This window comes from Lissotriton helveticus, chromosome 5_1 (genome assembly GCF_964261635.1).
Source record: "Lissotriton helveticus chromosome 5_1, aLisHel1.1, whole genome shotgun sequence".
Classification (NCBI taxonomy): domain Eukaryota; kingdom Metazoa; phylum Chordata; class Amphibia; order Caudata; family Salamandridae; genus Lissotriton; species Lissotriton helveticus.
In genome coordinates, this window is record NC_136065.1 from 1,148,874,538 (window position 1) to 1,148,901,815 (window position 27,278).

The window sequence follows — 27,278 nt, forward strand, 5'->3', positions numbered from 1 at the left end:
TTAGAAATACCGATGTTGGTGAAAACATGACTTTTCAGTCACTTCAGCGCTGTGCACCGGGGAGCTTCCTCCAAGTTGGGGAAGCCTTGTAGTAGTCTTCTTTTTAGAATTGGTCATTTTATTAGTTATGGGGTTTCTTTATGAAACACTGTTTGTTTTTCTAAATTCTGACTTCTAACCAAATTTATTTTATTTTTCTGTAAACTTACTAAACTGAATAAAGATAATTTGAGATTCTAACTTTATAATATATAAAGGTCTTTGAAACCTTCCCCAACCTCTCATCATTGACTAATCACCAAAACTAAAGGTCATTGATGTTTTGATTATTTTGAAAGTGCTATAATTCACCTACGGTGGAACGGGTCCGTCGACTTCTCTAGAGCCCCAAGGATTCTCCAAGGCGAGATTTATATGTGGGTGCATATTAGGATTGAACCATCTTGGTGTGTCCCTGGGATCTTGCATAAGTGACACACTATGATACAGCCAACAATGGGATTCATTGCAAATGTAGATGCAAAGAAGCTTTGCAAGTACATTACATTCATTTGGCTCTTTAAACTTAAAGGGGCATCACAAATCTGTAAATGGGATCAATAAACTCTCTTGGCTGTCCATGAATCATACTTTGATACACATGACAATGTTTCTCCAACCACATGTTATTGATTCTTGACAGCATGTTGCTCAGAGTCAGCTTTGGAATTCACTGCCTCACTATCCTGAGATGCAGATGCTAAAAAGGATACTTGGTTTTCAGTTTGGGGACTTGCAGTATGGAGGCAATCAGAGGTAAATGGCCCCATTGATATAATTGGAGCCCATTCATTTTTGAATGGTAGAACCTCTTGAACCCGCTTTCTCACAACATTGCTCTGGGACCATGACAAAATGTATAGGTTTTTTCATATAACGTTAACACACAGGTATCAATTACATATCTCCTTCATTTCTGAAAGGAAATACAGACATTTCTAGTAGGAGCAAAAATCTAAAACCATTATGGTAGATGTGCAATCTCCATCTGTAATCCATTGTCCTGGCTGTTCTCCTGGATTTCTGCTTTTAGCACAGTTTGTGAAACCCCTAGTCCCTCAGGACTCCTTAAATAGGAGCTCTGGTGCATCTACAGGATGTCCCTGAAAAGCCCTGTAAAGGACGAGAAGCTCCCTTGGTTGATGTTTAGCATCGAAGGAATAGCTCCCATTACAAACACTGCACAAACTCTAGCTTGTGGTAGATTATCTTCTTTGGGGGGTGCCTTGTGTCCTGCAAGCAGTTGCCTAGGTACCTCCTCAGTTGCCTACTCGCCTCCTCATGTCAAAATGTCCAGATACTTGGACTAAAAGGGCCCTTTTTGGCTGATTAAACATAATCCTGGAATCACACCCTGGAAGCATTTGGTGACCAGGGTGGGAATCCTATGATGAAGCATGTCACTAACTAGGTTGGTGGGTGGGGTTCTTAAAAAAAAACTAGGGTTGGCCCCTTTTCCCTTTGGATCTTCAGTTACAGACCTCTCAACATTACAGGTTACAAGATTACAGGATAAGTAGGTAGCAAGCTCGTTCAAATGGTGAAGGAGCCAGGAAGAATTAACAAGAATCAATTTTGAAAGCACAGCAGCCATTTAGCTGCAGAACAGACTCAACTTATTTCAAACACATGGTGCACACGGAGGGTGCTGGAGTACCAGTCTCAATGCAAGTGGTTAACTGTGGAATGTCTGGGCTGCGGTCTGTGAAATGTCTGGGTTCACATTCTCAAGGAAATGCAGGCGGTATTTAGATAGACAATGACTTCTTGAAAGTGTGTACACATCATTTTTTAGGTCAAGGGTCAAGGATATCAATTAAGTGTGCATGTGTTTGGGTGTGTGTTTGTATGTGTGTGTGAGAAAGCGAGACAGAGAGAGAAAAAACGTTTGTGTGTGCTTGTGTGTGTGTGTGTGATCTTCATAACATTTCTATATGTAGTCAGTGTTTGCTCAATGCCAGAGTCCAGAAAACTCATAACGATAATGAGGAAGAATGTGGTACACACACTGATACATGAGACAGTGTATGTCTTGTTTTGTTTGAAGAACATGCAGTCCCTTTAGTGCTACTCTTCCTTAATTTTTAGGGCGAGAAAATTTATTGCGAAAACAAGAAGTCTGTAAATTAGCTGTTCATTCCGAGCATCCTAGGTTGAAGCGTATTTCATTGTGAAAGTCTATTTAGAGTTGTAAAATCCAGATTATGATGCCAGATAAAGTTTAAATATGTGGAAGAATGGGAATTTCATCTAGAAGATGGACATGGATGAGAAGGCAAAGCATGTGCTACTGACTGTCATTATTGAACTTGTGCACTGCTATTAGACCGTGCAAACAGATATCAGTGCTTGCAACAGGTCAAGACTTACTATTGTCAATAAATAGATCATGGGAAGCTTTATGAGATGTAGTGGGAACTTGAAATTAAATTTATGATAACAAAGGGCATTATTTAGAGTTAGGTGGATGGAATATTCCATCACAAACATGGTGGATGCTGTCCACCACTTTAAAGTGTATAAACGCCTTTGGCACTTGAATTATGGCAGCCGCGATATCCGCCATGCTTTGACGGAGTATCCCATCTGCCAAATTCTAAATACCATCTTAAGAAGTTTTCTTTTGGATCATTACATCACGCCTTTAGGAGTTGGGTCAATTACTAGAATATTGTAGCTATATTTACCTAAAGCAATATGATACATACTTAGGGGCATATTTATGAAGGGGTTTGCCCAGTGGTGTAACGAAAGTTTAAGCCCCCCCCCTGCAATGCACACAGAGGGGCCCTTGCTCCAGATTTAACCCAGAGCGTTCAAGCCTGAGTACTGACCTGAGGGGGCCCCCTGCAGCTCGCAGGCCCCGGAGCACTGCAGGGGATGCGAGGGCATGTGTTACGCCCCTGGGTTTGCATCACGTTTGCACCACACACTGTGGTACATGCATGACGCAAACCAAAATGCGATTTATCAAGCAAAGCAAGGCCACTTTAAGTGACGCTGAGTGGCTTGATAAATCAGGAGTAACGCAATGCAGTGCAAATCGCTGTGTTGAGTTACTGTGACCTGGGAAGGTGTTCCATGGGTATTGGGTAGGTTTTGCCACGCAACTCCCATGGATATTGATGCATTCACAGATTTACCTTTACAGGTAGACCTGGGAATGCAACAAAATAAAACGTTTTCTCAGGGGGGGCATAACAAGGAGAAATATTTTTTATTTCTCCTCGTTACTTCCTCTTTCTATGTTTGCTGCATTCTGCTGCACGTATAGACAGGGGAATATGCCTCATGGGATTGTTTTTGAGGTGGAAAGTGCTCCTTCCTGCACAAAAACAAACCTGCATAAGATGGAGCCACACTTGCATGGGTGTCTGCGTTGGTGCTAGGCAGCCCATTGTGTGCCAGCGCTTAGAAAAGAACAAGAATATACCATATTGAGATAAATACAGCACATTCCTGCCCTTTCTCTGTAATGAAGGGCAGCAACGTTACTTGCTATGCCGCGCTGCTTAACTTTGTATAAATATGCCCCTCAGTGCTTTCCTGATGTAGTGGTGGTGTTCTTCCTCAATTACATCAAAGAAGTATGGAACAAGAATTGTTAATGAACACATGTCTTTCAACATTTTTTGTATGGTCTGCAGATAGCAACATTATTGCCCTATCACTACCACATGTTTCACGGTATTTGAACGTGGAACTCTCAGATTTGTGCGTTAAATTTCACTTAAGGGCTGCATAGGGCTATGAAAAATTATACGATCATTGCAAGGATTTGAAACAGATTTTTTAGCGACTCTTCACTGACAGGCTTCCAGATATATATGTGATTTCCTGAATCTATTTCACAAGATAATATAGTATGTAAAACTTGACCCAAGGCGTTCCCGAAGGGTATCAGGAGAAACTAGAATAGAAATGCACTTTGATCTCCGGTTCCTGTTAAACAGTGTATATTGTGGAGTGTGGCATTTATTTTTGGAAAAAGCTTAGTGACATACATGATTTAGACCTGGGCGGGACAAAAGATTACAATATAATATTAAGTCAGGCCAGTCAAAGAAATACTAAAATCAGCTGCTCGTTTCATATTTGCAATTTGTAATGACTGCTGCTAGTAACGTGCTGGGGCACAAGGAGTCAGGCAATAAGCCTTCCTTTTTTGATCAACCAATAGTTTTGCATTCTCCCCAATATTCGATTTGAATGATGTAGAGTAGACCATTTCCAATGGGCCTGCAGTGTTGCCGACAAGCCTACTCCTCCTTTTCCCAGAAATGGGGAATGAATTCATGCATGTCCACACTTTGTCCACACTTTGTAGGATATCATTGCAAGGTCAAATAATGACATTTTAGGCAACCTCATTTTACAAATGGGACACTCAATGAGATCAGCAAATAGGTCTGCAATGAATCCTTGATGTTTTCAAGTCAAAAACGTTTTCTGAAATTACCTTTGAAGATACACTTTTAATACAGCTTTAACTGGTAAATGTTAGGTAACTTTAATGTTCCCGGCGAGAAGTCCACACTCAAAAGACATATATATATATATATATATATATATATATATACATATATATATATATATATATATATATATATATATATATCAAGGTTGCTGCAACACACCACCTTTCGTCTCCTCAGTAAGCAGACACGGACCCAGTATCAGTGCCAAAACTTTCGTTTATTCCTCGTCGGCCATTACGCGTTTCACCACCTCAATGGCTTGATCACATGACAACGCTAGTTTGATTCTGGACCAATTACAAAGCTTCACCATTTTGCACGTGATTAAGGTGAATAAGAGACATGAACAAAACATTTCGGTATCTGTATATCGGTCTATGCTGTTAAAACATATGAAATAGCGATATAAAGCGTCTGAAAATAGTCAAATGGTTCTGATAAATTCACTTTCAGGGTTTTTACATGAAACCAACAAATCTCAAAAATTAACTCAATATCTATTTACAAATACAAAAAATAGATTTAAATCTTAATAAATATATAAAATCTCCATTGGTAAAGGGAGCTTTAAATATATCAAATCAATGAAATTGACACAAGGATCTTGTAAAATTTCCGTGAATTTGACTGATAAAAAACATTTTATGTATTGTATAGTAATCGCATAAATGCATTATTTCAAACGCTAATGTCATTCTAGATGATTACCATAATGACCATTTAAGTTTTAGTCATGTAACTAAACAAAAATAACCCATGGCCCGTGATTTAAAGTGCATATAGTTTGAGATTTTTAAAAATTTAAAATATGAAAATGATCATCAATATAGAGAACAAGCAGCTTCTGTAGATAGTTTCATTTGATTATATATACCGGAACAATATGAGAAATTCATATTTTGATAAACAGAAGCATATTTCATTAATAGTCAGAAGGCAAAACACAGAAAAGGATTTGCGGTTTCAAATCTAGGCGGGGTATTAGAAACTCATAAGCAGGTGTGCAGATCTTCCGTATTGTTAAGGCCTCCGGGATTCTTTCTATTAAAATTAAGTATGTACAGTGTCTCCAATTTCCTCATAGCCTGTTCTCTGTCGCCACCCTTTTTGGTTTTGGGGATGGTGTCAATGACATAATATGAAAAGTTGGTTAAATTGTTGTCATGGACCTCGCGAAAATGTCGCGCGACAGGGTAAGTCGGATCACAGTTTTTGATGGCCCGTATGTGTTGCAACACTCTTTTGCTAACTGGCAATTTCGTGCTGCCCACATATCTTAGAGGACAACTGCATTCTAAGACGTAAATAGCATATTACGTCTTGCAGTGTAGGGGTTTGGAGATTTTGATCTCTTTGCTGCTGAAAGCGGTACAATGACTTTTTTTATTTGTGCCATATTGGCCCGCCTTGCAAGACCTGCATTTGACAAAGCCATTAGTTTTTGTTGGCCAGTCACTTGTTGGAGACACTTCGGGATTGCTAGAAACCAGGTCCCCATACATTGATGGCGCCCTTCTGAAGGTTATATTGGGTCTGACTGGCAGTTCAGCTCCTATTATTGGGTCACTCCTTACTAGTGCCCAATTCTTGTGTATAATTTTGGATATTTCCTTGTGCTGTGAGCTAAAAGGTATTATTAGCCTCACAGTATCTGGATTGCCAGCAGTCATATCAATAGGTCCTCTGACCTTTTTCGGGACCAATAGGGTGTTTCTATCTAATTTCTGCGTTTTGTCTATGGCTGATTGTATGATTTTAAGGGGATATCCTCTAGCTAAAAATCTTTGTTTACAGCCAAGTTGAGCTTCAGCTAAGTCCACAGGGTTACTGCAAATGCGTTTGATACGCAGCATCTCCCCATAGGGGATGCTGCTTATGAAATGACGAGGATGGAAGCTCGTAAAATGCAGAATAGAATTCCCGGCTGTTTAATTTCTAAAAAGCTTAGTCTCAAGTTTGTTGTTTACCACCTGTACTTGAACGTCCAAAAAGTTTATCTGACTTGGGCTAATGGTAGAAGTAAAATGTAAATTGATACAATTCTGGTTCAAACCATCTACCCATGTTTTAGCTTCTTCTTCAGATCCATCCCACACAAAAAATAAATCATCAATGTATCTGTAATACATCCTGACATGATCATCATATTGTTTGCTGTGCGTGCCTTTGAGGACCAGTTCCTCCTACCAGCCCATAAAGATACAGGCATAGCTGGGGGGAGAAGCTGGCCCCCATTGCCACCCCTTGCATTTGCTGATAGTACATCTGGTTAAACAAAAAAATATTGTTGTTAAGACAAAATGTAACCATATCTAAAAGCATGATATCATGTTGAGGGCAGATGGCGTTTCTTTTGTTAAAAAAAAACTCAAGTGCACGCAGACCATCCTTATGGTCTATGCAGGTGTATAAAGAAGATACATCCAATGTTAGAAGATGATAAGTAGGTCCCCATTCACAGTCTTTGATTTTATTTAAAAAGTCACTCGTGTCTCTTAAATATGAGGCAAGGCCTGTCACACTTTCTTGCAAGAAAAAATCTATATATTGAGGGGTATTTTCCAGCAGGCTCTTTCTTGCTGATACTATCGGTCTCCCTGGCGGTTTTGATGCATCCTTATGAATTTTTGGTATAAAATAGATGTTTGGGATGATCGGATGGTCGTTTCTCATATATTTATACCCATCCAAGGAGATAAGTCCAGTGCTCTTCCAAGCTACTAATTTCATGTAAAAAGAATTAGCTGTCTCTTTGGCAGCTGAAGCACTGCTTAGCCTGTAACACTTGCGATCATTTAACTGTGATTGGGCTTCATTAATATATTCTTTTCTTGACCATAATATCACATTACCCCCTTTGTCCGAGTTCCTCACAATTATGTCATTGTTCTTTTTAAGTTTGGCAATCAAATTGTGGTATTGTCTATTTCTGTGTGACATTTTCTTTTTTGTGGCACAAGTCCTGTAATTTAATTTTTTAATTTCATCGATAACGTGTTCATTGAAAATGTCAATGCCATCTCTCAAAAGTATAGGGTTAAACCTGGATTTTATTTTGAAGGGCGTGTTGCGTTTGGTTACATTGATGTTGCTTGCCGATGACTAAGATCTGTGGTAGTAGGGCTTCCCATGTCATCGCAATAGTTTTCATTGCGTAGATCATTAAGTACAGTACTTAATGTCGCTTCCAAATTTTGTGAGGGAGAATTTTCTGTTGTGGTCAGATTTAGATCTTGTGACATCATTGCCTCAGGGGCATTTTTGGATTTATTCATGGAATGGAATTTACGCAACTTCAACTTCCTGATAAACTGGTATATATCTATTCTTGTGTTGGCATAGTCGAAGTTCGATTAATTACAGAAAGACAATCCTAACGACAGAATTTGAATTTCCGCTTTGCTTAGTGCTGTTTCCGTTAGGTTGATGACAGTTTTTTCTTTTTCATTTGAGTTGTTCGCAGGACTTTTGGGGTTTATCGCCGATTCCACCACCCCTTGCCACATTTGTTGCTGTTGCCTTTTGTTGCCCCTGCGTTTGTGGGCTTTGCGACGCTGGCCTCGCTTGTAATTTCGTTTTTGTTGCCTTGATTTCGCCGGTTTCTCGGCCTTAATGTTGCCAGCCGTTCCTCCACTAAAAATTCATTTCTTCTCCAGGGGGAAGGGTCACATTTATTTTTGTTGAGGAAGCTGTACAGTTTTACAGTTTTCGCCATCCGTGTCGCTTTCAATAGCAGAGCTGAGGCTTGAATATGAAGATTCTGAGGTTTGTTTAGCCCCTTGAGATCCTGCTTTTGCTTTTGTGCTGAAGAGGAAAGCATGACACCCAAGGGCGCTTCTAATCGGGGTACAAACAAGCATTAGTATTCCATTTTATACCAAGCACTACCTGAGAAGTAATATATTCGCCCAAAATAACCAGACCCAGGCACAGGTTTATCAATTAGCAGAAAAGGCCACCTTTATTTTAGATCAGGTAACTCCAAAATTCAGGCAATTGTGTTCATACATCAACAATTTAGTAAAACGTGCCAAAACCTTTAATCTTTTCCTGCGTATAAAATATTAGCATTTTCAGACCGAAACCTTCAATAGTATGTTATCACATTCCTTCCAAACCTTGTGTTTCATTTCTCTTCATTTGTTACCTTTACTCTTTCAACTTTCTTTTGCTCAAAATTCAAGGTGGGCAAGCCCGCTCCAGACTTACCCACCCCAATATAAGCGCCTCCACTTTTCTTAAGCCTGGGAGCTACCTATCTAAAAGTGACAAAAGATATGGATTACCCACAACAATATATATATATATATATATATATATATATATATATATATATATATATATATATATATATATATATATATATATATATATATATATATATTCACTGAAAAAACCATAGGTTATAGACCATATATAGTTAGGAATTAGCATTTAGAAAACCTTATTTTACTCACACAAAACCATTGAAATTCCATATATAGTTAGTTGCACTAACTATATATCGCGCACCCGCAATCCACTGCTGATGATGTCACATATTACATCATTCATGACATGGTCAGTGACATCACTGATGACATCACTGATGACATCACTGATGACATCTCAAATGACATCACTGATGACAACATCCAGTGATTATGTGTTTCTGTAAAGTTTAAATATGTTTTACATATTGAAGAATGAGTGGATGTATAAGTGTCTGAATGAAGGTTTTAGTAGGTGCGTGATTGACTGTATGAGTGAGTGATTAAATGCGTCTTACTGAATGCACGGGTTAGTGACTAAACTGTCTGAAAGTGTGCATCAGTATGTCTGTTGTTGTGCAAGCTGCTGCATGTGTTGATCAGTAGCTATATAAGTAGCTATATGGGTTATTGATTGGTTGCACAAGTATTTGTATGGGAGACTGAGTGTGTGTATGGCTGGCTGGGAGGTGTGTGACTCTGTGCAGATCAATGTGTACTTGTATCAGTGATTCTATAAGAGAGTAAGTATGTGTTAGTATATGTTTGAAAATGTAAGGTACTCTATGTTTAACTGTGTAGATTAGAAAATGGAAGTGTGATTGATTCTTTACAGGACTGACTAGGTGTGTGAGTAACTCCATGGATGAGTGGCAGAGTGTGAGTGTCTGTATAGGTGTATGAGTGCATATGATAGTGTTGTAAAGATGAGTGATTGTATGTATGAATGATTGTATGGGTGAATGAGTGAATGTGTGTGTAGACGTAGGAATCAGTGAGTGCGTATGTAGTAACTAGTATTGGTGTGTCAATGGTTTCAAAAATTATACTCTGTATTTAACACTGGGTGTAACAGAGGTTATATTAAAGTGTGAGGAGATGCATTGTATTGTCACATTAATGATATCATCATTGATGTGACCATTGATGTCAAATGAGATATCATCAGTGATGTCATTTGAGATGTCATCAGTGATGTAATCAGTGATGTCACTGACCATGTCATGAATGATGTAATATGTGACATCATCAGCAGTGGATTGCGGGTGCGCGATATATAGTTAGTGCAACTAACTATATATGGAATTTCAATGGTTTTGTGTGAGTAAAATAAGGTTTTCTAAATGCTAATTCCTAACTATATATGGTCTATAACCTATGGTTTTTTCAGTGAATTTCATTGGTTTTTTAACAGCTAATATCTGTAGCTGTAAAATGTATTCTTCTTTAAATCCAAAATATATTTTATATGTTTATTAATAATTTTTTTTTAAAATATTTTTTTTTCTTCGTTCCCGCTTCGCGAATCGGGAAACTTCCCGTTAGCTGACCTTGATGCCGCGAAATAGACCGCGAGCCGGTAAACGTTTCTTTACCGCAACTGTCGCGTTAGAAAACAACATCGTGACGCCTCCCGTCCACATGACGTTTCGCGTTGTCGCGTGATACGTCATATGACGTGCTACGTTAGCGAACTGGTACGCGAAGCGAGGCGCAAAGCGCAGGTTTCTGGAAGCAAACCGGGAGGCCCTCCAAAGCGCGTAACGTAAACACAGCAGGTCATGTGACTTGGTAATAACACTTTTCATTGGTTCATTTCACTTTTGGTTTCCTAATGATGTAAGACTAGGTCATATAATCTAAAATGAACACTTTTCATTGGTTGAGAACTATTGTTTTTCCCAAATGATGAAAATCCCTCCTTCTTTCCTCACTCTGACTTTCATCATTGTGAGAGAAAGACCCTTTGTTACCAGTGAGCAATGGCTTCTTTAGTAGCAATTCAATTCAAAAGTGCTTTATTTCGAGTATTACTCATAAAAGCAGACAAACATACATATATTAAAAAAACAATTAAATTTACATAGTCAATTAGACTTAAGCACACGAATAATATTTAAAAACACAGTACATAATTAAAAATGTCAAAAGCAGGTTTGATATAAAAAAGTGCCAGAATGATAATCACGAATAAACAATTTATGAGAATATTCATATCATAAAGTTTCGACCGATGATACGTTAAAATTAAATATATTACAATGAAAGATAAAATAGATACAAGTCTAGCAGTCACTGACCAACTAATCAATTTTTCCAGAGAATAAACAATAGTCTAGCAGTCTCTGGATTTAAGAAGAATTATTACAGAGAATAGACATGTATCTAGCAATTCCTGTAAACAACACAATAGATTGTTATCCTCTCATCATTCTCTGTCTTATAGTCCAAGCCCACCCCAGGTACTTTGCAGTAGCAATTATAATCCAGTTAGCAGATGTAGATCTTAAAATCCGCAATGCTACCATGCTATTTTTTGTACCTAGGTTCCTGCACATTGGAGCCAACCAAGCTCGCCTAGGAGCAGAATACATTGAACAAGAGAACAAAAAATGACCAAGCGTCTCATTACCTACCCCACAGACAGGACAGATTGATACACCCCCTGCTTTCCATTTAGATGTTAAATTAGAGAGAGGTAGAGAGCCTACCCTCAGTTGGAAAAGCAGTTTCCTGTCCATGGGTTTTAATATGTAGTCCCAATACATTTCATAAATTGGGTACAACTTGGTCTCTAAGTAGCTAGTGGTCATGGACCCACTATTTAAACTAAGCATACTCTTATTGACAACATGTTCCCAGTAGATGCTTTTTATGGTGGACTTGGAAGGGAATGAGGCCCCAGCTGGATCAATCCATAGAGCATTAAGTCCTAAATCGAACAAGGCAATCTTCAATGATTTAAACCATTTAATTTTGTTGTAGCAGTCACTTGTGACAACATCTTTAAACCCATTCGCGTAATGAGAGAGCTCTGGCGTGGTCCAAAGCCTACGCCAGTATAAAATCGGGCGTAGTTTGGCCTTATCAGAGATCGCTCTCCTACCTAATTCATATCTTAGTGGCAATTGCGGGCTGCTCTGAGGGACGCCTATCAAATTCCTATAAAATTTATTTTCTGAGGTTTGGAGCTCCTGGAGGTTGTCATGCCCCCATAACTCCGCACCATACAAGGCAGACCCTATTGCTTTTGCCTCATAGATTATCAGTGGTGGTTTGATGGGCTTAGTGAGCGATTTCCTTTGCTCCTTGATAATTGTGCCAGCTAGTTGCTTGTGCCTTAATATAGCAATATTAAGATGTGACTGCCACCTATTATCGTTAGAAATATGGATCCCTAGGTAGGTGAAGGATTTTACAACCTCCAAGGTGCGACCACTCAACGAAATTTTAGATTTAAAATTTCTGTGGGGATTGAAGGCCATAAGTTTTGTCTTGGACCCGTTTACCTCCAATCCGTGGGCTACACAAAAATCATCAAATATTGCCAATGCTTTTTGCAACCCAGCTGGTGTTTTTGATAAAATTAAGGTATCATCGGCGAACAATAAAATTGGAACTTTTTCACCTGCAAGAAAGGGAGCATCCACTGCCTGAGATTGCATAGAAGAAACCACACCATTAATAAAAAGGGTGAACAAAGTGGGCGCCATCGAGCAACCCTGCCTAACCCCACGCTCAACTGGGAATTCGGCGGTGTCATTACCATACCCGCCCCAGCGAATTTTAGCATAATTGCCCTCGTGTAAACGCATGATTAAGGACAACAATTCCCCGGGGACCCCAAGAGTCACAAGAACTTCCCACAGTTTTGACCTTGGTACCAGGTCGAAGGCAGCCCGCAAGTCAACAAATGCTGCATACAGGCTGCCTCCACCTAGCACCACGGTCCTCCACTGAATCAGCTGAAAACGGAAGACTTGGTCCACAGTGCTGGTTGCCCTGCGAAAGCCGGCCTGAAAGGGGGATAAGATGTTATTATCCTCAACCCAATCAAGCAGCCTATTAATGATTACTCGCCCCAATTACTAGGCAGAGCACGGTCACCTTTCTTGTATATCGGGATGATAACAGCACCCCTCCATGTTACAGGAATATCTGCACCTCTGGCAATATGATTAATTAACAGATGAATGTATTTAGACCATCTTGCAGTATCGTTTAAAAAAACGTCTGCTGGTACACCGTCAATGCCGGGGGCACGACCATGATGGACAGTTTTAAGTGCCATCGATATTTCGTGCTGCGTAAGGTGTCAGCTTCTGTCATGGAAAAGGGTTGACACACGCTATCTGTAGACAGGTCACTTGAGGCATATTGTTCGCTAAAAAATGTTACCCAGGCATCCTGGGGGACGTTGTTTGTGGTGGCGTCTTCGATCCTGTCATGACCCCATTTGACTATGTGCCAGAATAACCTGGAATGATTTTGGTCACTGGCACTCTGTAACAAATTCCAGTGGGCTTCGTCCCAATCTTTTTTTGCTTTAGCTATGGAAGATTTATATTGTTTCCTAGCTGTCCTGGTGGCCTCCTTGTTTTTATTCTTAATCGCGGCACATAAGCGGGCCCTGGCCCCCTTGCAATCTTGGTTATACCATTTGGCTGGCCTATGATTCCCAGGCTTTTTATTAATAGCCGGTTTTAAGAAATGGCATTTTATTTCTTTGAAAAGGTCATTATGGACCTGAGTAACCGTATTTTGGGTAGGAGATTGCCCAACCTCTCCCTCAAGGGCCACTATAGCCTTATCAGTTGCCATATTTATTTTTTCTAAGACCAGCGGGTCAGTTCTAACACTAGTCCACCTCAGCCTACGCATATCATTTGTGGGTATAGTCAATGGCAGAAGTGGTTCAGCACAGGTACTTAAAACAAAATCAGACATCCACCAATTATGTAGGATGCATAAGGGGTTATGATCGCTCTCTAACCTTTCCAAAACAACCATGTCAATGACCTTTGGCCATAGGGGCATGCTACATATAACGTAGTCAATACGGCTCTTATTTCTTCCATTGTTAAATGTCATAGCTGGTACTCTGTCAGACTTTGTCCGACCGTTCAAGGCCCTTAACCCATGTTCGAGACACATAGCGTTTAGGCCGAGAATATCCTCAGTCCAGCGGGTTATTGGAACTGTATTGAGAGCGGGAATATCCCATAGCGTGTCTTCCTCCATGCCCAATTGTACATCGCCAATGTCTAGAGGTTCAAAAGTGCGATTTAGGTCGCCAGCTATTAGTATGTTATTCCCTGATGAGTGAGTTTCTAATAGTTTGTACAAAGACAAAAGGACCTCAGATTTTCTTACATTACCTCCTCTAGCATAAATATTATAAATATCTATGGAGGTAGATGGGTTACCCTTTAGTCGAATGAGCTGAATATCTTTTTGGTAAAGCTCAATGTTTCTCACATCAATCATAAGAGCCTGGCGCACCCATATAGTAAGTCCCCCCATCGGTCGCCCTTTTGGACCCTTGGTGGCCGGGAGGTAAAAATTCAAGTAACCGAGTTCGAATACAGGATCACCAGCCCAGGTTTCTTGAAAAATGCAGACGTCATACTGGCTGACAAAACCGAACCATTCACCACAATCCATTTTGGAACAAAGCCCCGCGATGTTCCAAGACAATAAATTCCCGGTGGCATTTGCCATTGTAGAACAAATACAATGAACTGACCCTATTGGCATTAAATCAACTTTACCAGTTTCATTAGTATTTACGATAGCTAAACCAGCTCTAGGTACAATAGTATCTGTCACATTTTGTAATAGTGTAGGACAACTCGACACCACTGTAGGGCTTGCAGCCATGGGAACTTGCAACAAGGTAGTGGGAGTGGATGGTAGTCAATCACAAGCGTCTAGGTTGGAAAGAGCAGCAAATCTATTTTCCACTCCTAGACCCCACTCAGCAAGATCAGAGTTCTTGCTGCCTCTCTTGGTTACAACGTTCCATTTTGTTCTAAGAGTGCTGCAATTAGGGCCTCTACCTTTCCTGGGATAGAAGAAATCTAAAGTCAATGGGACAATAGGGGTGAATCTTTTCTGAGGCGGGTGGAGATTCGGCAAGATATTTGGCAAGACCTCGGGGTCAGAGAAGTTAAGTACAACACAGTCCCCCTTAATTTTTTTTGCCCTATTCCCAATCCACTCGACCATTCTTGCATTCACCAGTTCTTCCGCTAGTTGCTCCTTGCCCCAGGGTGTTATGGCCATGTTATTAGTTAGCCATGATAACGATTTGTTTAGTAATGATGCAGTTGATTCAACATCACCGGGAGCTAGTTTGGGTACATTTGCAAGAACAAGAACTAATGGTGAGGCTTCCACGACGAGCTCTGATGATCCTTTCAAGGAATTAGGTTCCCCGTGAGGTAAGGCAGATGGTACGTCTCCGGGAGGCCTATCAAATAAATTTGCCATTAAAGGCAACGGGGGATTTGGTGCAACAACAGGAGTCGGTCCATTGGAGTTGTTAGATTGAATTTCACTCATCAGAGGCTGGACACATGTTGTAATGACTTCTGGTAGTTTTCTCACTTCCCCCAGAGTTTTTCCCAATAGACCTTCCAGTTTGCTTACCTCAGCAGTTAATTTATCGATTTTACTAATCAGGGGTTTTACCATCCCTTTGATTTTTGTATCCATCAGACAGCAAAGTTTTTGTAATAGATCATCGGAAAGAGTCACATAAGTTTCCCCAGTCAAATCCTCCGCCTCATCATCGGTAGATTTCCTTGGTGGCGTCGCAGCTTTATTTTTGGATGATCTTAAGCCTCCTCGCTTTTGAATGGCTTTCCTTTTGCCCCCAGAAACCCTAGGTGCGGGGATGGGGGGAGCGGTAGAAATGATAGACTCGCTGTTTGCGGAAAGCACAGTCAGTGCGTCAGTATCACTATTTTCTTCAATATTAGCTACAATGCCACTGGGCTGAATGCAATTTGAGTCCTGGAGGGAGGCGTGTGCCCCGCCCAGGAGGCTGTTATTTAGCAAAGCGAATGAATCCTCATTCTCAATATCTACCAGTGGTGATTGTATAGGTGATTCTAATCCCAGAGAAGTCCTTCTATCGGTATTGATTTTTGTCACAACTTGAACAAGATAGTTCTCCATTGTATTAGAGACTGTGGGTAACTTTTTTACTGGCATTTGACAGCAGGAATGCGCTTAAGGCAAAGTTATATAATACACACAAGTAATGAGGTTTATGATTACCTGGAGCTTGGCAGGCCTAATATGCCTTGTGCGATAAAGAAGAATAGAAACAAAAGGCAAAATCCCTGGCCCAACCCAACCGTGGCCAACCTCGGACGGCCTCAGACGGCCCGCCCTTTGTCCGGGCTTCGTCCGGGCGTCACGCTCGCGTCCCGCTCCGCCGGTGTCTGAGGCGCTTTTGTGCGCCTCCTGGCGCCCTCGCGTCGTTGGAAAGCGCGCCGCCGCGTAGGCTGCCGGGAGTTGAAGTCCCGGAGCGGCGGCGCGTGTGGTCTGATTGCAAATGACTCTCGGCGGTGGCGGCTTGTTTCCAGGTGCCTGCGTGACCCCAGAGGAAAGCTCCTGGCTGTAGCGGCGTTGCGGCGTCAAGCAGGTAGGTTGGATGTGTCCCCCCCTTCTTTAGTAGCTTCAGCTGGTGCTTCCCCACCACCTCCACCACATCCAAGGAAGAGTGGACCACCTGCTGAAGTTATAATTCAGCAAGAAGAGGAAGAAGAGGAACAGGACGAAGAGCACGAAGAGAGGCACTTTTTGCCTGAGGAGCCCAGGACGTCTCACCGGAAAGAAAACTTCATTTGGCAATTTTTTTAAATTCCCAAAGGTCAGAAAAAAGTAAATGCAAGATACGTAACTTGCCTTATATGTCAAGATAGACTGTCCAGAGGGACCGACAAAAAATACAGTTTCGGAAACTACACAATGCATCGCCATATGACTAGGTGGCATCCTAACAACTACAGTGCTGCACAGTTTCGTAACGACCTAGATAATCTCCCTATTATGGCCAGAAGATCTGTTGTACCGGAAGTAACGGGACCAGAGGGCAGGGAGATGGTGCCAAATATACAAACGAGATTTCGTGAAGTAAAACAAGTCTGCGTACATTGCAGTGGATTCATTTGCTACGGAGAAAGTAGCATCACTCTGATCAACAGAGCTATTGACAATCATGCTCATGTTTGTCCGAAACGCCCCAAACAATAAATTCTTTTTTTTTTGTTGCTCCTGTTGAGCCCTTTACAATGAATCGTTTTCGTTGCCCCCTCCAAAAAAAAACCAAAAAAAATATAAAACTGTTCAGAAAAATTCAAAAAAAGTAAAAAAATGTTCAGAAAAATAATAAAAAAAATATAAAACAAAAACAATAAAAAAAAGTTCTTTTCAGAACTACCTCCCCGGTATTAAAAAATTGGTACAATATTTGGAACTGTGCCAACCTCTATTTCTCTTAGTTCGCTTCCCAGTTCGCTCGCCGGTACGCGAACCGGAAGCGAACCAAAAAAACAGTAAGTATAAGGGAAGGAAACAGACAGTTATGTTAAAAGAAAGACAGCTATAGGGGAGTAAACTAGAGATACTATTACCCGTAATCCACTGCTGATGATGTCACATATTACATCATTCATGACATGCTCAGTATGTATGGAAAGGGGCAGATTTATATTAACTAGCACATCCCCAGAGATGCACCAGTTAACGTGCACCGCTGCTCTACCACCCACAGTCTGCCGCATTTACAATCAGATAGGACAAAGCTGCATCAAAACCCTGCGCCTGCTTGAAGCAGGCATAGATCTTGACGCAGGTAGGCTGAAAGCTAAAGCAACAACTAAGTGTCGTGTGCAGAAGTTGCAAAAAAGGAAAAATGGCGTTTAAACCAATAATGAGCCCATGCTAACTTAACACAGTGTAAAGATATCCAGGATCTACATCAGTTTGGGGTTCACGAACCTGGCAGGTAAAAGGCACTGAGGCTTTGCACCGTGCATATCTCATCCCAAATCATATGTTGTTTGTGAATGAAACAATTTCCCAGACCAAATGCTTTGGATTGGCTACTTCTAAAAAATTAAACACCCCTACTATCCCGGAGTTAGAGGAATATGATGGTTGGAGTAATTTTACTCGGTTGTCCATTAAAGATTTACAGGCCCTACTCCATAATTCTTCCTTTAACATTTCCAGTATAAATCCAAAAGGTTGGCTGCTTTGGCAACGTGCCTTATCCACGGTTTAATAACGCTGCCTTTTGCTTTATATAAGTTTTCAAATTGTATGAAATATATACCAATAGGTCGTTATGCACCTTTAGGTAGTGGTTTTATTCATGAGGTCTGGTCGCTTCCATACACATACAGATGTTTCAAAGATGATCAAGAAGTTTATCTGAATGGAGAGGAATGCACTGAGACGCCAGATCATTCACTAATGTGTAGGCACATACAGTTACACGGTTCATGCAACAAACACCGACCAAATATGGCTTGCGTGTTGCAAGGCACGCCAGTTCCTGCTATCATCCCCACGTTCAAGTTGTTGGAAAATGGTAGTTATTTGATGCTCAATGATGAAGATTGTTCTGGGTTAATTAAAAGTATTCCTTTTATCGTAACAGTAAGTGAACGGGTTATTTGCTGCAGAAATGTTCTATTTCCTCCCACACATGAACATAGGGAGTTTTCAATCTGGCCACAAATACCAACCTTGGGAGCAGATTTCAACGGCATGGCAAGAATAAGAGCTCTTTTGTCTCAGAGAGAGGTGGCCTTGAGTTCGGCCCGTGAAACTTTCGTGCTTCACATAGCGAACACCCGTACAGAGGTGCAGACCCTTTTAAATACAGATTTGCCTTTCCATTTCAGCAAGATGGTTCGGACTATCTTCAACGCGTCCTCCACAAAGGGCCTGGCGCACTTTTTTAAAGTTGTTACCAGTGGTCTCGTGACTTCATTTGAGAAAATCTTTGGAGTCATCCCTGCTTTCTTTCATTCTATTTTTTCCACTGTGCTTGGTGGATTCCCATTTTTACTTGCATTACCAGCGGACGCTCTTGTGCTTTTTTACATTTTTAAATATGGATGTCCCTCCTGTGCAAGCTCCCGCCCTGCAGCTGCTGACGCTGTTCCGCAATCGCATTGCTTGAATATTATGGCACAATGCCGTTGGCGATATTAAGCACGGCATATGGATTATCTTTTCGATTCTCCTACTTCACCTGTGTCCAGCCTGTATTTCACTGCCTGACCTGTGATTTCGATTGGGCCATTGATTTGTGTCTCTGCGGACCGGTTTCTCCTGACGTCGACTTTAATCAGCTGATGACTCCTATCATTACTCACGAGTTGGTTTGTCCTGGCGAAAGGATTATGGCTGTGGCATTGATGCATGGACTAATTGGTCCCTGGAATTTACTGGCGGCAACACAGTCTTTCTTGGAACAGAGCTTTCTTGAAAACCCACAGAGCTGTCCTCTGATGGTGATAGAGGATCCGGTGCTGGGAGAGCACGTATGTTCTTTTCCGCTTTTAAATTGGATGGCTGAACTCTTTTCGGATGAAGACGGTGACTTCCTATTGGAGGCTGTTGCAGCTTATTTTGCATACACAGTTATGTCATAGACCTTTTTCATGTTTGATATGCTGAGTACTAGCATTTCATTGACAATTCATTGACTTATTTGTCAAGTTTTTATTATTTAGCTTGCCTATTGGCTTAAGCCTCGATAAAGTAGTTGGCTGTTTTATTTTTCTTTAGCATTAAATTTTCCTAGTTTTTAATGTTTTACCTTGCGGACCGTCCACATATAAAGTCGCAATCTGCTCTCATGAGATGCCACTTCTATTATCTTATTCAGTTCGTTTCCGGATCATGGGGAGGTGTCATCTAGATCCTGGATATCTTTACACCGTGTTAAGTTAGCATGGGCTCATTACCGGTTTAAACACCATTTTTCCTTTTTTGCAACTTCTGCACACGACACTTAGTTGTTGCTTTAGCTTACAACCTAGTAGTTCATCGTGGTTTACATGAGAATAATATGTTATTGCTCTACTATCTGCTTTGCTTGTTAAACTATATCTGTACAGCGACTGCTGAAGTTTCAATAACAACACGATACAGAATTGTTATGAGGTCTGATCTCCACGACTTCATACTCATAACATAAGTGCAGCTTCTGCCAATTCTGGGCATGAGGCGGGTTTTATATTGCTTTGCCGAACACACATACACAACACTTTATGCGGTTCACATGAAGAGAGAGCTGGTGTATGCTGATGTGATTCCTTCAAATCTAAGACACTAAAGTATGGGCACGCCCTAAACCAACACAAAGAGACCTTCTTAGCAAATAATATAATATGTGTATTAGGGAGGGTCAGATATAAGCAGCCGCGGGCCATGGAGGGAGTTACGGTGAGGCAGGGAGGCGGGGAGGGGGAGGGGCAGGGTGGAGCCTGCCCCTCCCCCTCCCCGCCTCCCTGCCCCACCGTAACTCCCTCCACGGCCCGCGGCTGCTTATAAGTGTTGCTAACTCTTATTCATTTACAGCATGTTAACATACTGTCACCATTCGCTTTTTATGTACTAGTAACTATGCTGGTAATTTTGCTACTGATAATATGTGTACTTCTATTATCTAAGATACTACGCCTGAGAAGACGGCATTAGTAAATAAACATTTCAAATACACATGTGTTCTTCTTAACTCCATGTTCTGGTTTCTAAGAAATATATAACGACCGACTGTTCATGAGTTCCACGTATCCTGAGGTACTATAAGTTCATATTCTGGATTGTCTAAACATTGAGAGTTTGTTATATCCAATGTGACACTGTACCTAGCTTGCTAAGGGGTTTTTGATTACTAAGGTGAGTTTTGGGGCACCCTAATTCGCCGAGGTTCCAATCCTCTGTCCACAGTTCTGTGTGAGAACAGAAACCCTGCGACAGGGGCACCCCTGAGCCTTGCTGGAGCTTCATCACACTTGCGATACAACTCCAGCAATGCGCCACCTTTACGGCACAGATACGTCACGCATCTGTGCTGTTTTTGCCCCATGATGCGCCGCATTGTAAATGCAGCACACCATAGGTGACGGAACAGCGGCACAGAATGACTAACACATCCCTGGTGATGCGCCAGTCATCATAAATCTATCCCTATGCTTCTTATCTTGTTAGAGATGAACCGCCATATGTATCATCAAAGTTTTTTGCATTTCCTAAATAGCGAACTTTAAGGAATAAATAGCGATTCTTTACCATTCCTAGTTTGCGATGAGCTATTTGCTAATTACAAATTACCCATTCATTTCCATGCAGCAGGAGGCCCATAGGAATGAAGGTGCAATTTGCGATTAGCAATTACCTCATCGCAAATTACGAATTTTTCCGAGGGTGCAGGGGTGTCTCAAGAACACCCTGCTGCACCCCTGAAAAAGAAATTTGGGGGCATATGGCGCACATAAATTTTGAAAACATTCCTTTACCTCAAAAACGATTTTCAACTCATAATTTGAAAACACTGCACATGGGGAAATGACTTAAAATGTCCTTAAGACACATAAAAGCGTTTTTTGATTGCCTTCGCAGCATGTTTCAGTCACCTTTAACATGCCTATGTAACGCAAACATTCAAAATCTAAATTTGCCATGCACAGGTGGGAGCATATTTACAAGCAATTTGCAATTTGCTCCACATACAAACTTCTTACATTGAAATGGGAAAAATAACATCAGAGACTCTCAATTACCTTATAAAGAAGCAGACACCATTATGTCCTTGTCATCAATATTAAAACCATTGCTTTTTCTCAAAAACGATTACAAGTCATAATTTGAAAACACTCCACAGCTCCTATGCACATAAAAACCCTGTCAGTACTAATACTTCACATTTTCTCCAATTACAATTTCTCAAAGAAACAAAATCTATTTGTAAAACACTTGAGACAAAGCAACATTTGAAAAACACAACTTTCTTCATAATTTTCTCCTTAAAGCACACTATTTTCTATCTAAATTAAAGAAATCTTTTCTCACCTTAGCAAATACTTTGAGTTTCAAAACAGTCTCAGAAACACACCAATTTGTCTTCAGCAGAGCAAAAGGTATGCACTCCAGAGTCTGCAGCTATCAAAAGCACAGAAATGCTGTAATTCTTCACACATATCTCTCATGTCACCCAATCAAAACTCTTCCCTCACTTTTTTTCAAATCAAAACCCTTCCCCCCTCTGCCCCCTCTCTGCTTTTTCTGCATAGCAACCACCTCTTGCAAGACCTCTGGTGTTTCCAAGTTCACACAACAATGTTGCAATTGAACTCTGAACTCTCAGTGCACCTGCATATCCAGTGCAATCTTTCATTTAATGATTTTTTCTTCGCCACTCAAAATACATCTTTCAACGAACTCATCCATGCACCCTAACTTTCTGTTTTCAGCAATCAAAATCCACCAATCACTCTTACTGCTTCATTAACACAGAAACTCCTCAGTTTTTTTGATTTTACACTCTCATTTTTTCAACTGCCATTTCATTGCCACACTTCATCTGACTGCAGGAGAACCTTCTCTCGCCATGTTTTCTGTCTGGATTGTTGGACATAGTTACATCTATTGAGCTCAGAGGTACGCTGGAAACAGGAATTTACCTAACCTCAATTTACAAGATGTGGAAATTAAGTGGTTTGGCCACAGAGGATTAAAATGTCACCAATTGATACCATTGGTGAAAACCTTTATGCATTTGCCAAAACCTGACCTGTTAATTGTGCACTGTGGAGGTAATGATTTGGGCACTTTGACTGGGGTAGGTCTGGAAATGCTTTTAAAGGACACCTTTGAGCAATTGATGGCACTTTTTCCTCAGACTGCCTTGGTATATTCAAATATATGCCAAAGACAAAAATGGAGGTGGTCGAACCAATTTTGTCCACAAATTGAGAAATCGAGGAAGCATGTAAACAAATCTGTTTCAGCTTACATGAGAGACCATGGAATGGGCTCCCTGTACAACAATAACTTGCGTTACTACATGCAAGATATCTACAGAGGAGATGGAGTTCACTTCTCAGATGAGGGCAACAGAATTTTCACTCTGAATTTAAGACTGTGCATTGGTACCTACTTATAAGTACCTAAATGTACCATAAACCCAAAAGCTCTTCTCAGAGCTACCCTACATCTGATCACTCACAATTATTATTTTACTCTAACTTTTTTCACTAATTTTCAAGAAAGTACGCTCCCCAGAACGCTTCCCGGTTCGCGAACCGGGCGCACTCCACGCAAAAAAACTAAAAAAACGATATCTTTTTTTTTGCCCTGCGAGACCCTTTTAAAGCCTCCACATCAAACCTAGGGGGTCAGGGACGATCTACTATGCCCCCTTATGGTCATTTGCCCCTTCGCTTTGGCCTCCTCTTGTCTCTCGATCCTACCGAGAGACAAGATGGCGGCCGCTACGGACTGTTTGGAATGTTTACAGACGCCGAAGAACCAATCAGCTTCGCAAAGCTCCGAAGCGGTCCGCTGTTACAGATATATATCTTTTTTTGAACGTTAATTTCTCAAAATCCACTGAAGCACATATATTGAGACCTACAAAAGGCACATCGGGCTACCAGTCCCTACAATTTTGCCAAGTTTCGTGCAAATCCATTCAGCCCTTCGGGCTAAAAGTGAGGCCAACCGCCCTATGGAAAACTCAATGTTAAAAACACGTTTTGGGACCCCCCAAATTTTCAAGGGCTGCTCAGAAACAAAATGTGCCATTTTCCTGAAAATTTCAGCCAATTCCGTCCACAAACGCCAAAGTTATTAGACATAGAATTTTCAAAAAACCCATAGGGAAAAAATCCTAACTATATATACTTTTTTTTTATATTTCTCTTTTTCTTTTTTAGTTTTTAGGGATGGGGGGGTGGGACTTAATAAACTCAAACGCCTACCGCCACCCAGCTGCCGCCTCTCGACCTCCCTCGACACGCACTTTGACGTTTCACAGCACGCGCCCCTGCCTTCCTATCTTCCCTATCCCCGTGCCCGGTCTGGTCCATCAGGCGAAAGACGCCAGGGGGAGACCGCTCGCGCTCTGCTCCCCCAGGGGCCCCCAAAGGTGCAATACCATTAAACACACTAGAATGGGATGTATCCCTCTGTCGCTCGCAATTCACTTATATATCTACACTGCACAAATCCATTTTACAGCATCTTTTTGCCTAACACATGATTTTAATCTGTATTTAGTTAATATAACACTGATTGCAATCATATATGTCTGTTCTCATTAACTTAATAATTATCGGTCCCGGGCAGGTCTATTTATAAAAAAAACATCACAACACTCTTTTATTAATTATTCACAAGGTTCACATTAAACTTTAAAACATGCCACTACAAGGTCTAGCCCAGGAGTTACTTCATCATAATCCTGTAAAATATCCCTCTGATAAACATTTTGTTTATAATGCCACCCGAGAGCTCACAGTGTTCCATAAACAAGACACTTTCTGCCTCAGATTCTGCTCATTGATGGCGGCAAACATCCCGGCTGGCTCACTGTGCTTCATAACCTTTGCAATATTGCACCAGCCCGCGCACGCAGGTGCTCTTAAACAAAGCAAACGGCAAGAGTTCTGTACAGCTCCTAGAAAATGAGGGCAGGAGGACAAGCCATCATTATGTTGTTGCGGTTTATTCTGTCGTTACTTCGTGACAAAAGGTATATTGAAACAATTTGAAATACCATGCACAATATCAAACAGGATCGTATATGCTTCAAATCCCGCATCTGCAACATTACCATATGAAAACCAGGAGACAAACATCCCTCAGCCATCACAAAAGCATCTAGGAAAAGATATGTTTCTTTTCACTCGTGCCCATTGCAGTGCATGTGTTCTTTTTCCTCTTACACCCAACAGTGTCCTTTGAGCAGTTGGTACAAGGTATTGTTCACTACTTCTTCACTTCTTTCATTACTAATTCCACTCACGTGTGAAGTTAGGCCCCTATTAGTGCAGCGCTAATGTTAAATGCAGTGGTTAATTTGAGCCAGTGGTTGCAGTGGGAGCCACCAGTTCTCATTTGTGGGCACCAGCACTTTATATTTTCTTCAAACATTTTTCGAGAGCACCAGAGGAATAAACACACAAAATGGAAAGCAAGAGAAAAAAGACAGAAAAAATCGCCACAAAGGGAGAAAGTAGGAACCCACAAGAGGGAGATAAAGGGGCAGGGAGTGTCTGGAAGTGAATTAAAGAGGACTGTGAAGTATTGAAGACTATGCAGCCTTGGCTGTTCAGCCTGCTGACGTTTAATAGCAAACGCCTGGGCTTCTGAGCAGAGCTCTGGGCACAGGCACCAATTCTTTTGCAAATTAAGCATAATTAAAAACTAATCAATCTTCATCCTTGAAGCTTACTACTTTGGCCAACATGTACATGTACATGTACCTAAACGACACTCAGACCTTCCACAAATCAGAAAAAAATCCTAACCCTCTCAGTGTGGCAACATTTTGAAACGTCCAACACTGCAGGAAACTGAGGTGACTTTATTTGAGTCATGAGAAGAACGAGAAGTTACCCTATCAACCAGTGAAACCTCCTCCTTAGCTTTCAAATAATTTAATGGTCCTAGGTCAGCCTGTAGAGTAGTTGCAATAACCCCCGCACAGAGCCCACTCCAGAAACAGACATGTTACCAAAATCACAGCCAACACGAGTTGTAGTTTTTGTGGTCGTTGTTGGCCGCAGTTTTTATTACCATTGTATACCAACACATTTTGTCCCCTGGGCATCCCTTTTATGGCCAGGGTCATAAATCAGTATCAAGGCATATCATAAATCATACGTCCTACATCTTCTACATGTCATAAATCATAACTCATGCGTCCTACATCATCAGCATGTCATAAATCATTTAGCATGTCATAAATTGTTGTCATCCTCTGAGGCGGAAGCCGGAGGACTGTGTTTACTCTCTGTTTTAAATTGCACTATTTCCTTTGTGTTTCAACTTTTAAATAGCCCCGTGCACACTTGCTGAAAAGCGCCGACATTATCGCGCTCTTACCTCTCTCTCCGACCCCCTGTCACAGCGACCCCGCGCTGAAGCAGGAAACGCCCAAAGGTGATAGCCACGCCCACTCCGAGGCCACGCCCACCCCAGAGACTACAAAAACGCTGATTTAAAGCGGTTCGCATTCATTGTTGTCATCCTCTGAGGCGGAAGCCGGAGGACTGTGTTTACTCTCTGTTTTAAATTGCACTATTTCCTTTGTGTTTCAACTTTTAAATAGCACCGTGCACACTTGCTGAAAAGCGCCGACATTAACGCGCTCTTACCTCTCTCTCCGACCCCCTGTCACAGCGACCCCGCGCTGAAGCAGGAAACGCCCAAAGGCGATAGCCACGCCCACTCCGAGGCCACGCCCACCCCAGAGACTACAAAAACGCTGATTTAAAGCGGTTCGCATTCATTGTTGTCATCCTCTGAGGCGGAAGCCGGAGGACTGTGTTTACTCTCTGTTTTAAATTGCACTATTTCCTTTGTGTTTCAACTGTTAAATAGCACCGTGCACACTTGCTGAAAAGCGCCGACATTATCGCGCTCTTACCTCTCTCTCCGACCCCCTGTCACAGCGACCCCGCGCTGAAGCAGGAAACGCCCAAAGGTGATAGCCACGCCCACTCCGAGGCCACGCCCACCCCAGAGACTACAAAAACGCTGATTTAAAGCGGTTCGCATTCATTGTTGTCATCCTCTGAGGCGGAAGCCAGAGGACTGTGTTTACTCTCTGTTTTAAATTGCACTATTTCCTTTGTGTTTCAACTTTTAAATAGCACCGTGCACACTTGCTGAAAAGCGCCGACATTATCGCGCTCTTACCTCTCTCTCCGACCCCCTGTCACAGCGACCCCGTGCTGAAGCAGGAAACGCCCAAAGGCGATAGCCACGCCCACTCCGAGGCCACGCCCACCCCAGAGACTACAAATGTGCCGGCCATACCAGCGCAGCGGACGAGCGCAGCGGGAGCGCCGTTTGCGCGCCGAAGGCGCGCCTAAGGCAAGCCCGTCTGCGCCCGTCCGCGCACGACCGGGCCCTGGGCCAGATGCTATGCCCGTCCCTGTCAGCACAAAGGTAAGCTACTCACGCAGAGAGCTCCTTAGCCTAAGGCCCAGTAAAAATAACACATGTCATGGCATGCAGGACCCTAATGTTGCCTACTCTAGCTGTAACATCTGCAAACCGGGCAAGTTACTTCTATCAAAATCCCCGGTTCCACCCCCGGTCCTCAAAATTGCGACACTCAACTGCAGATCGCTCCCCAAGCATGCCCTGCTTATTAATCATCTCATTGTCGATCTCAACCTGGACGTACTTTTTCTGACAGAAACATGGATCACTGAGCACTCTAATTCAGACATAGTACTGGCTCTGC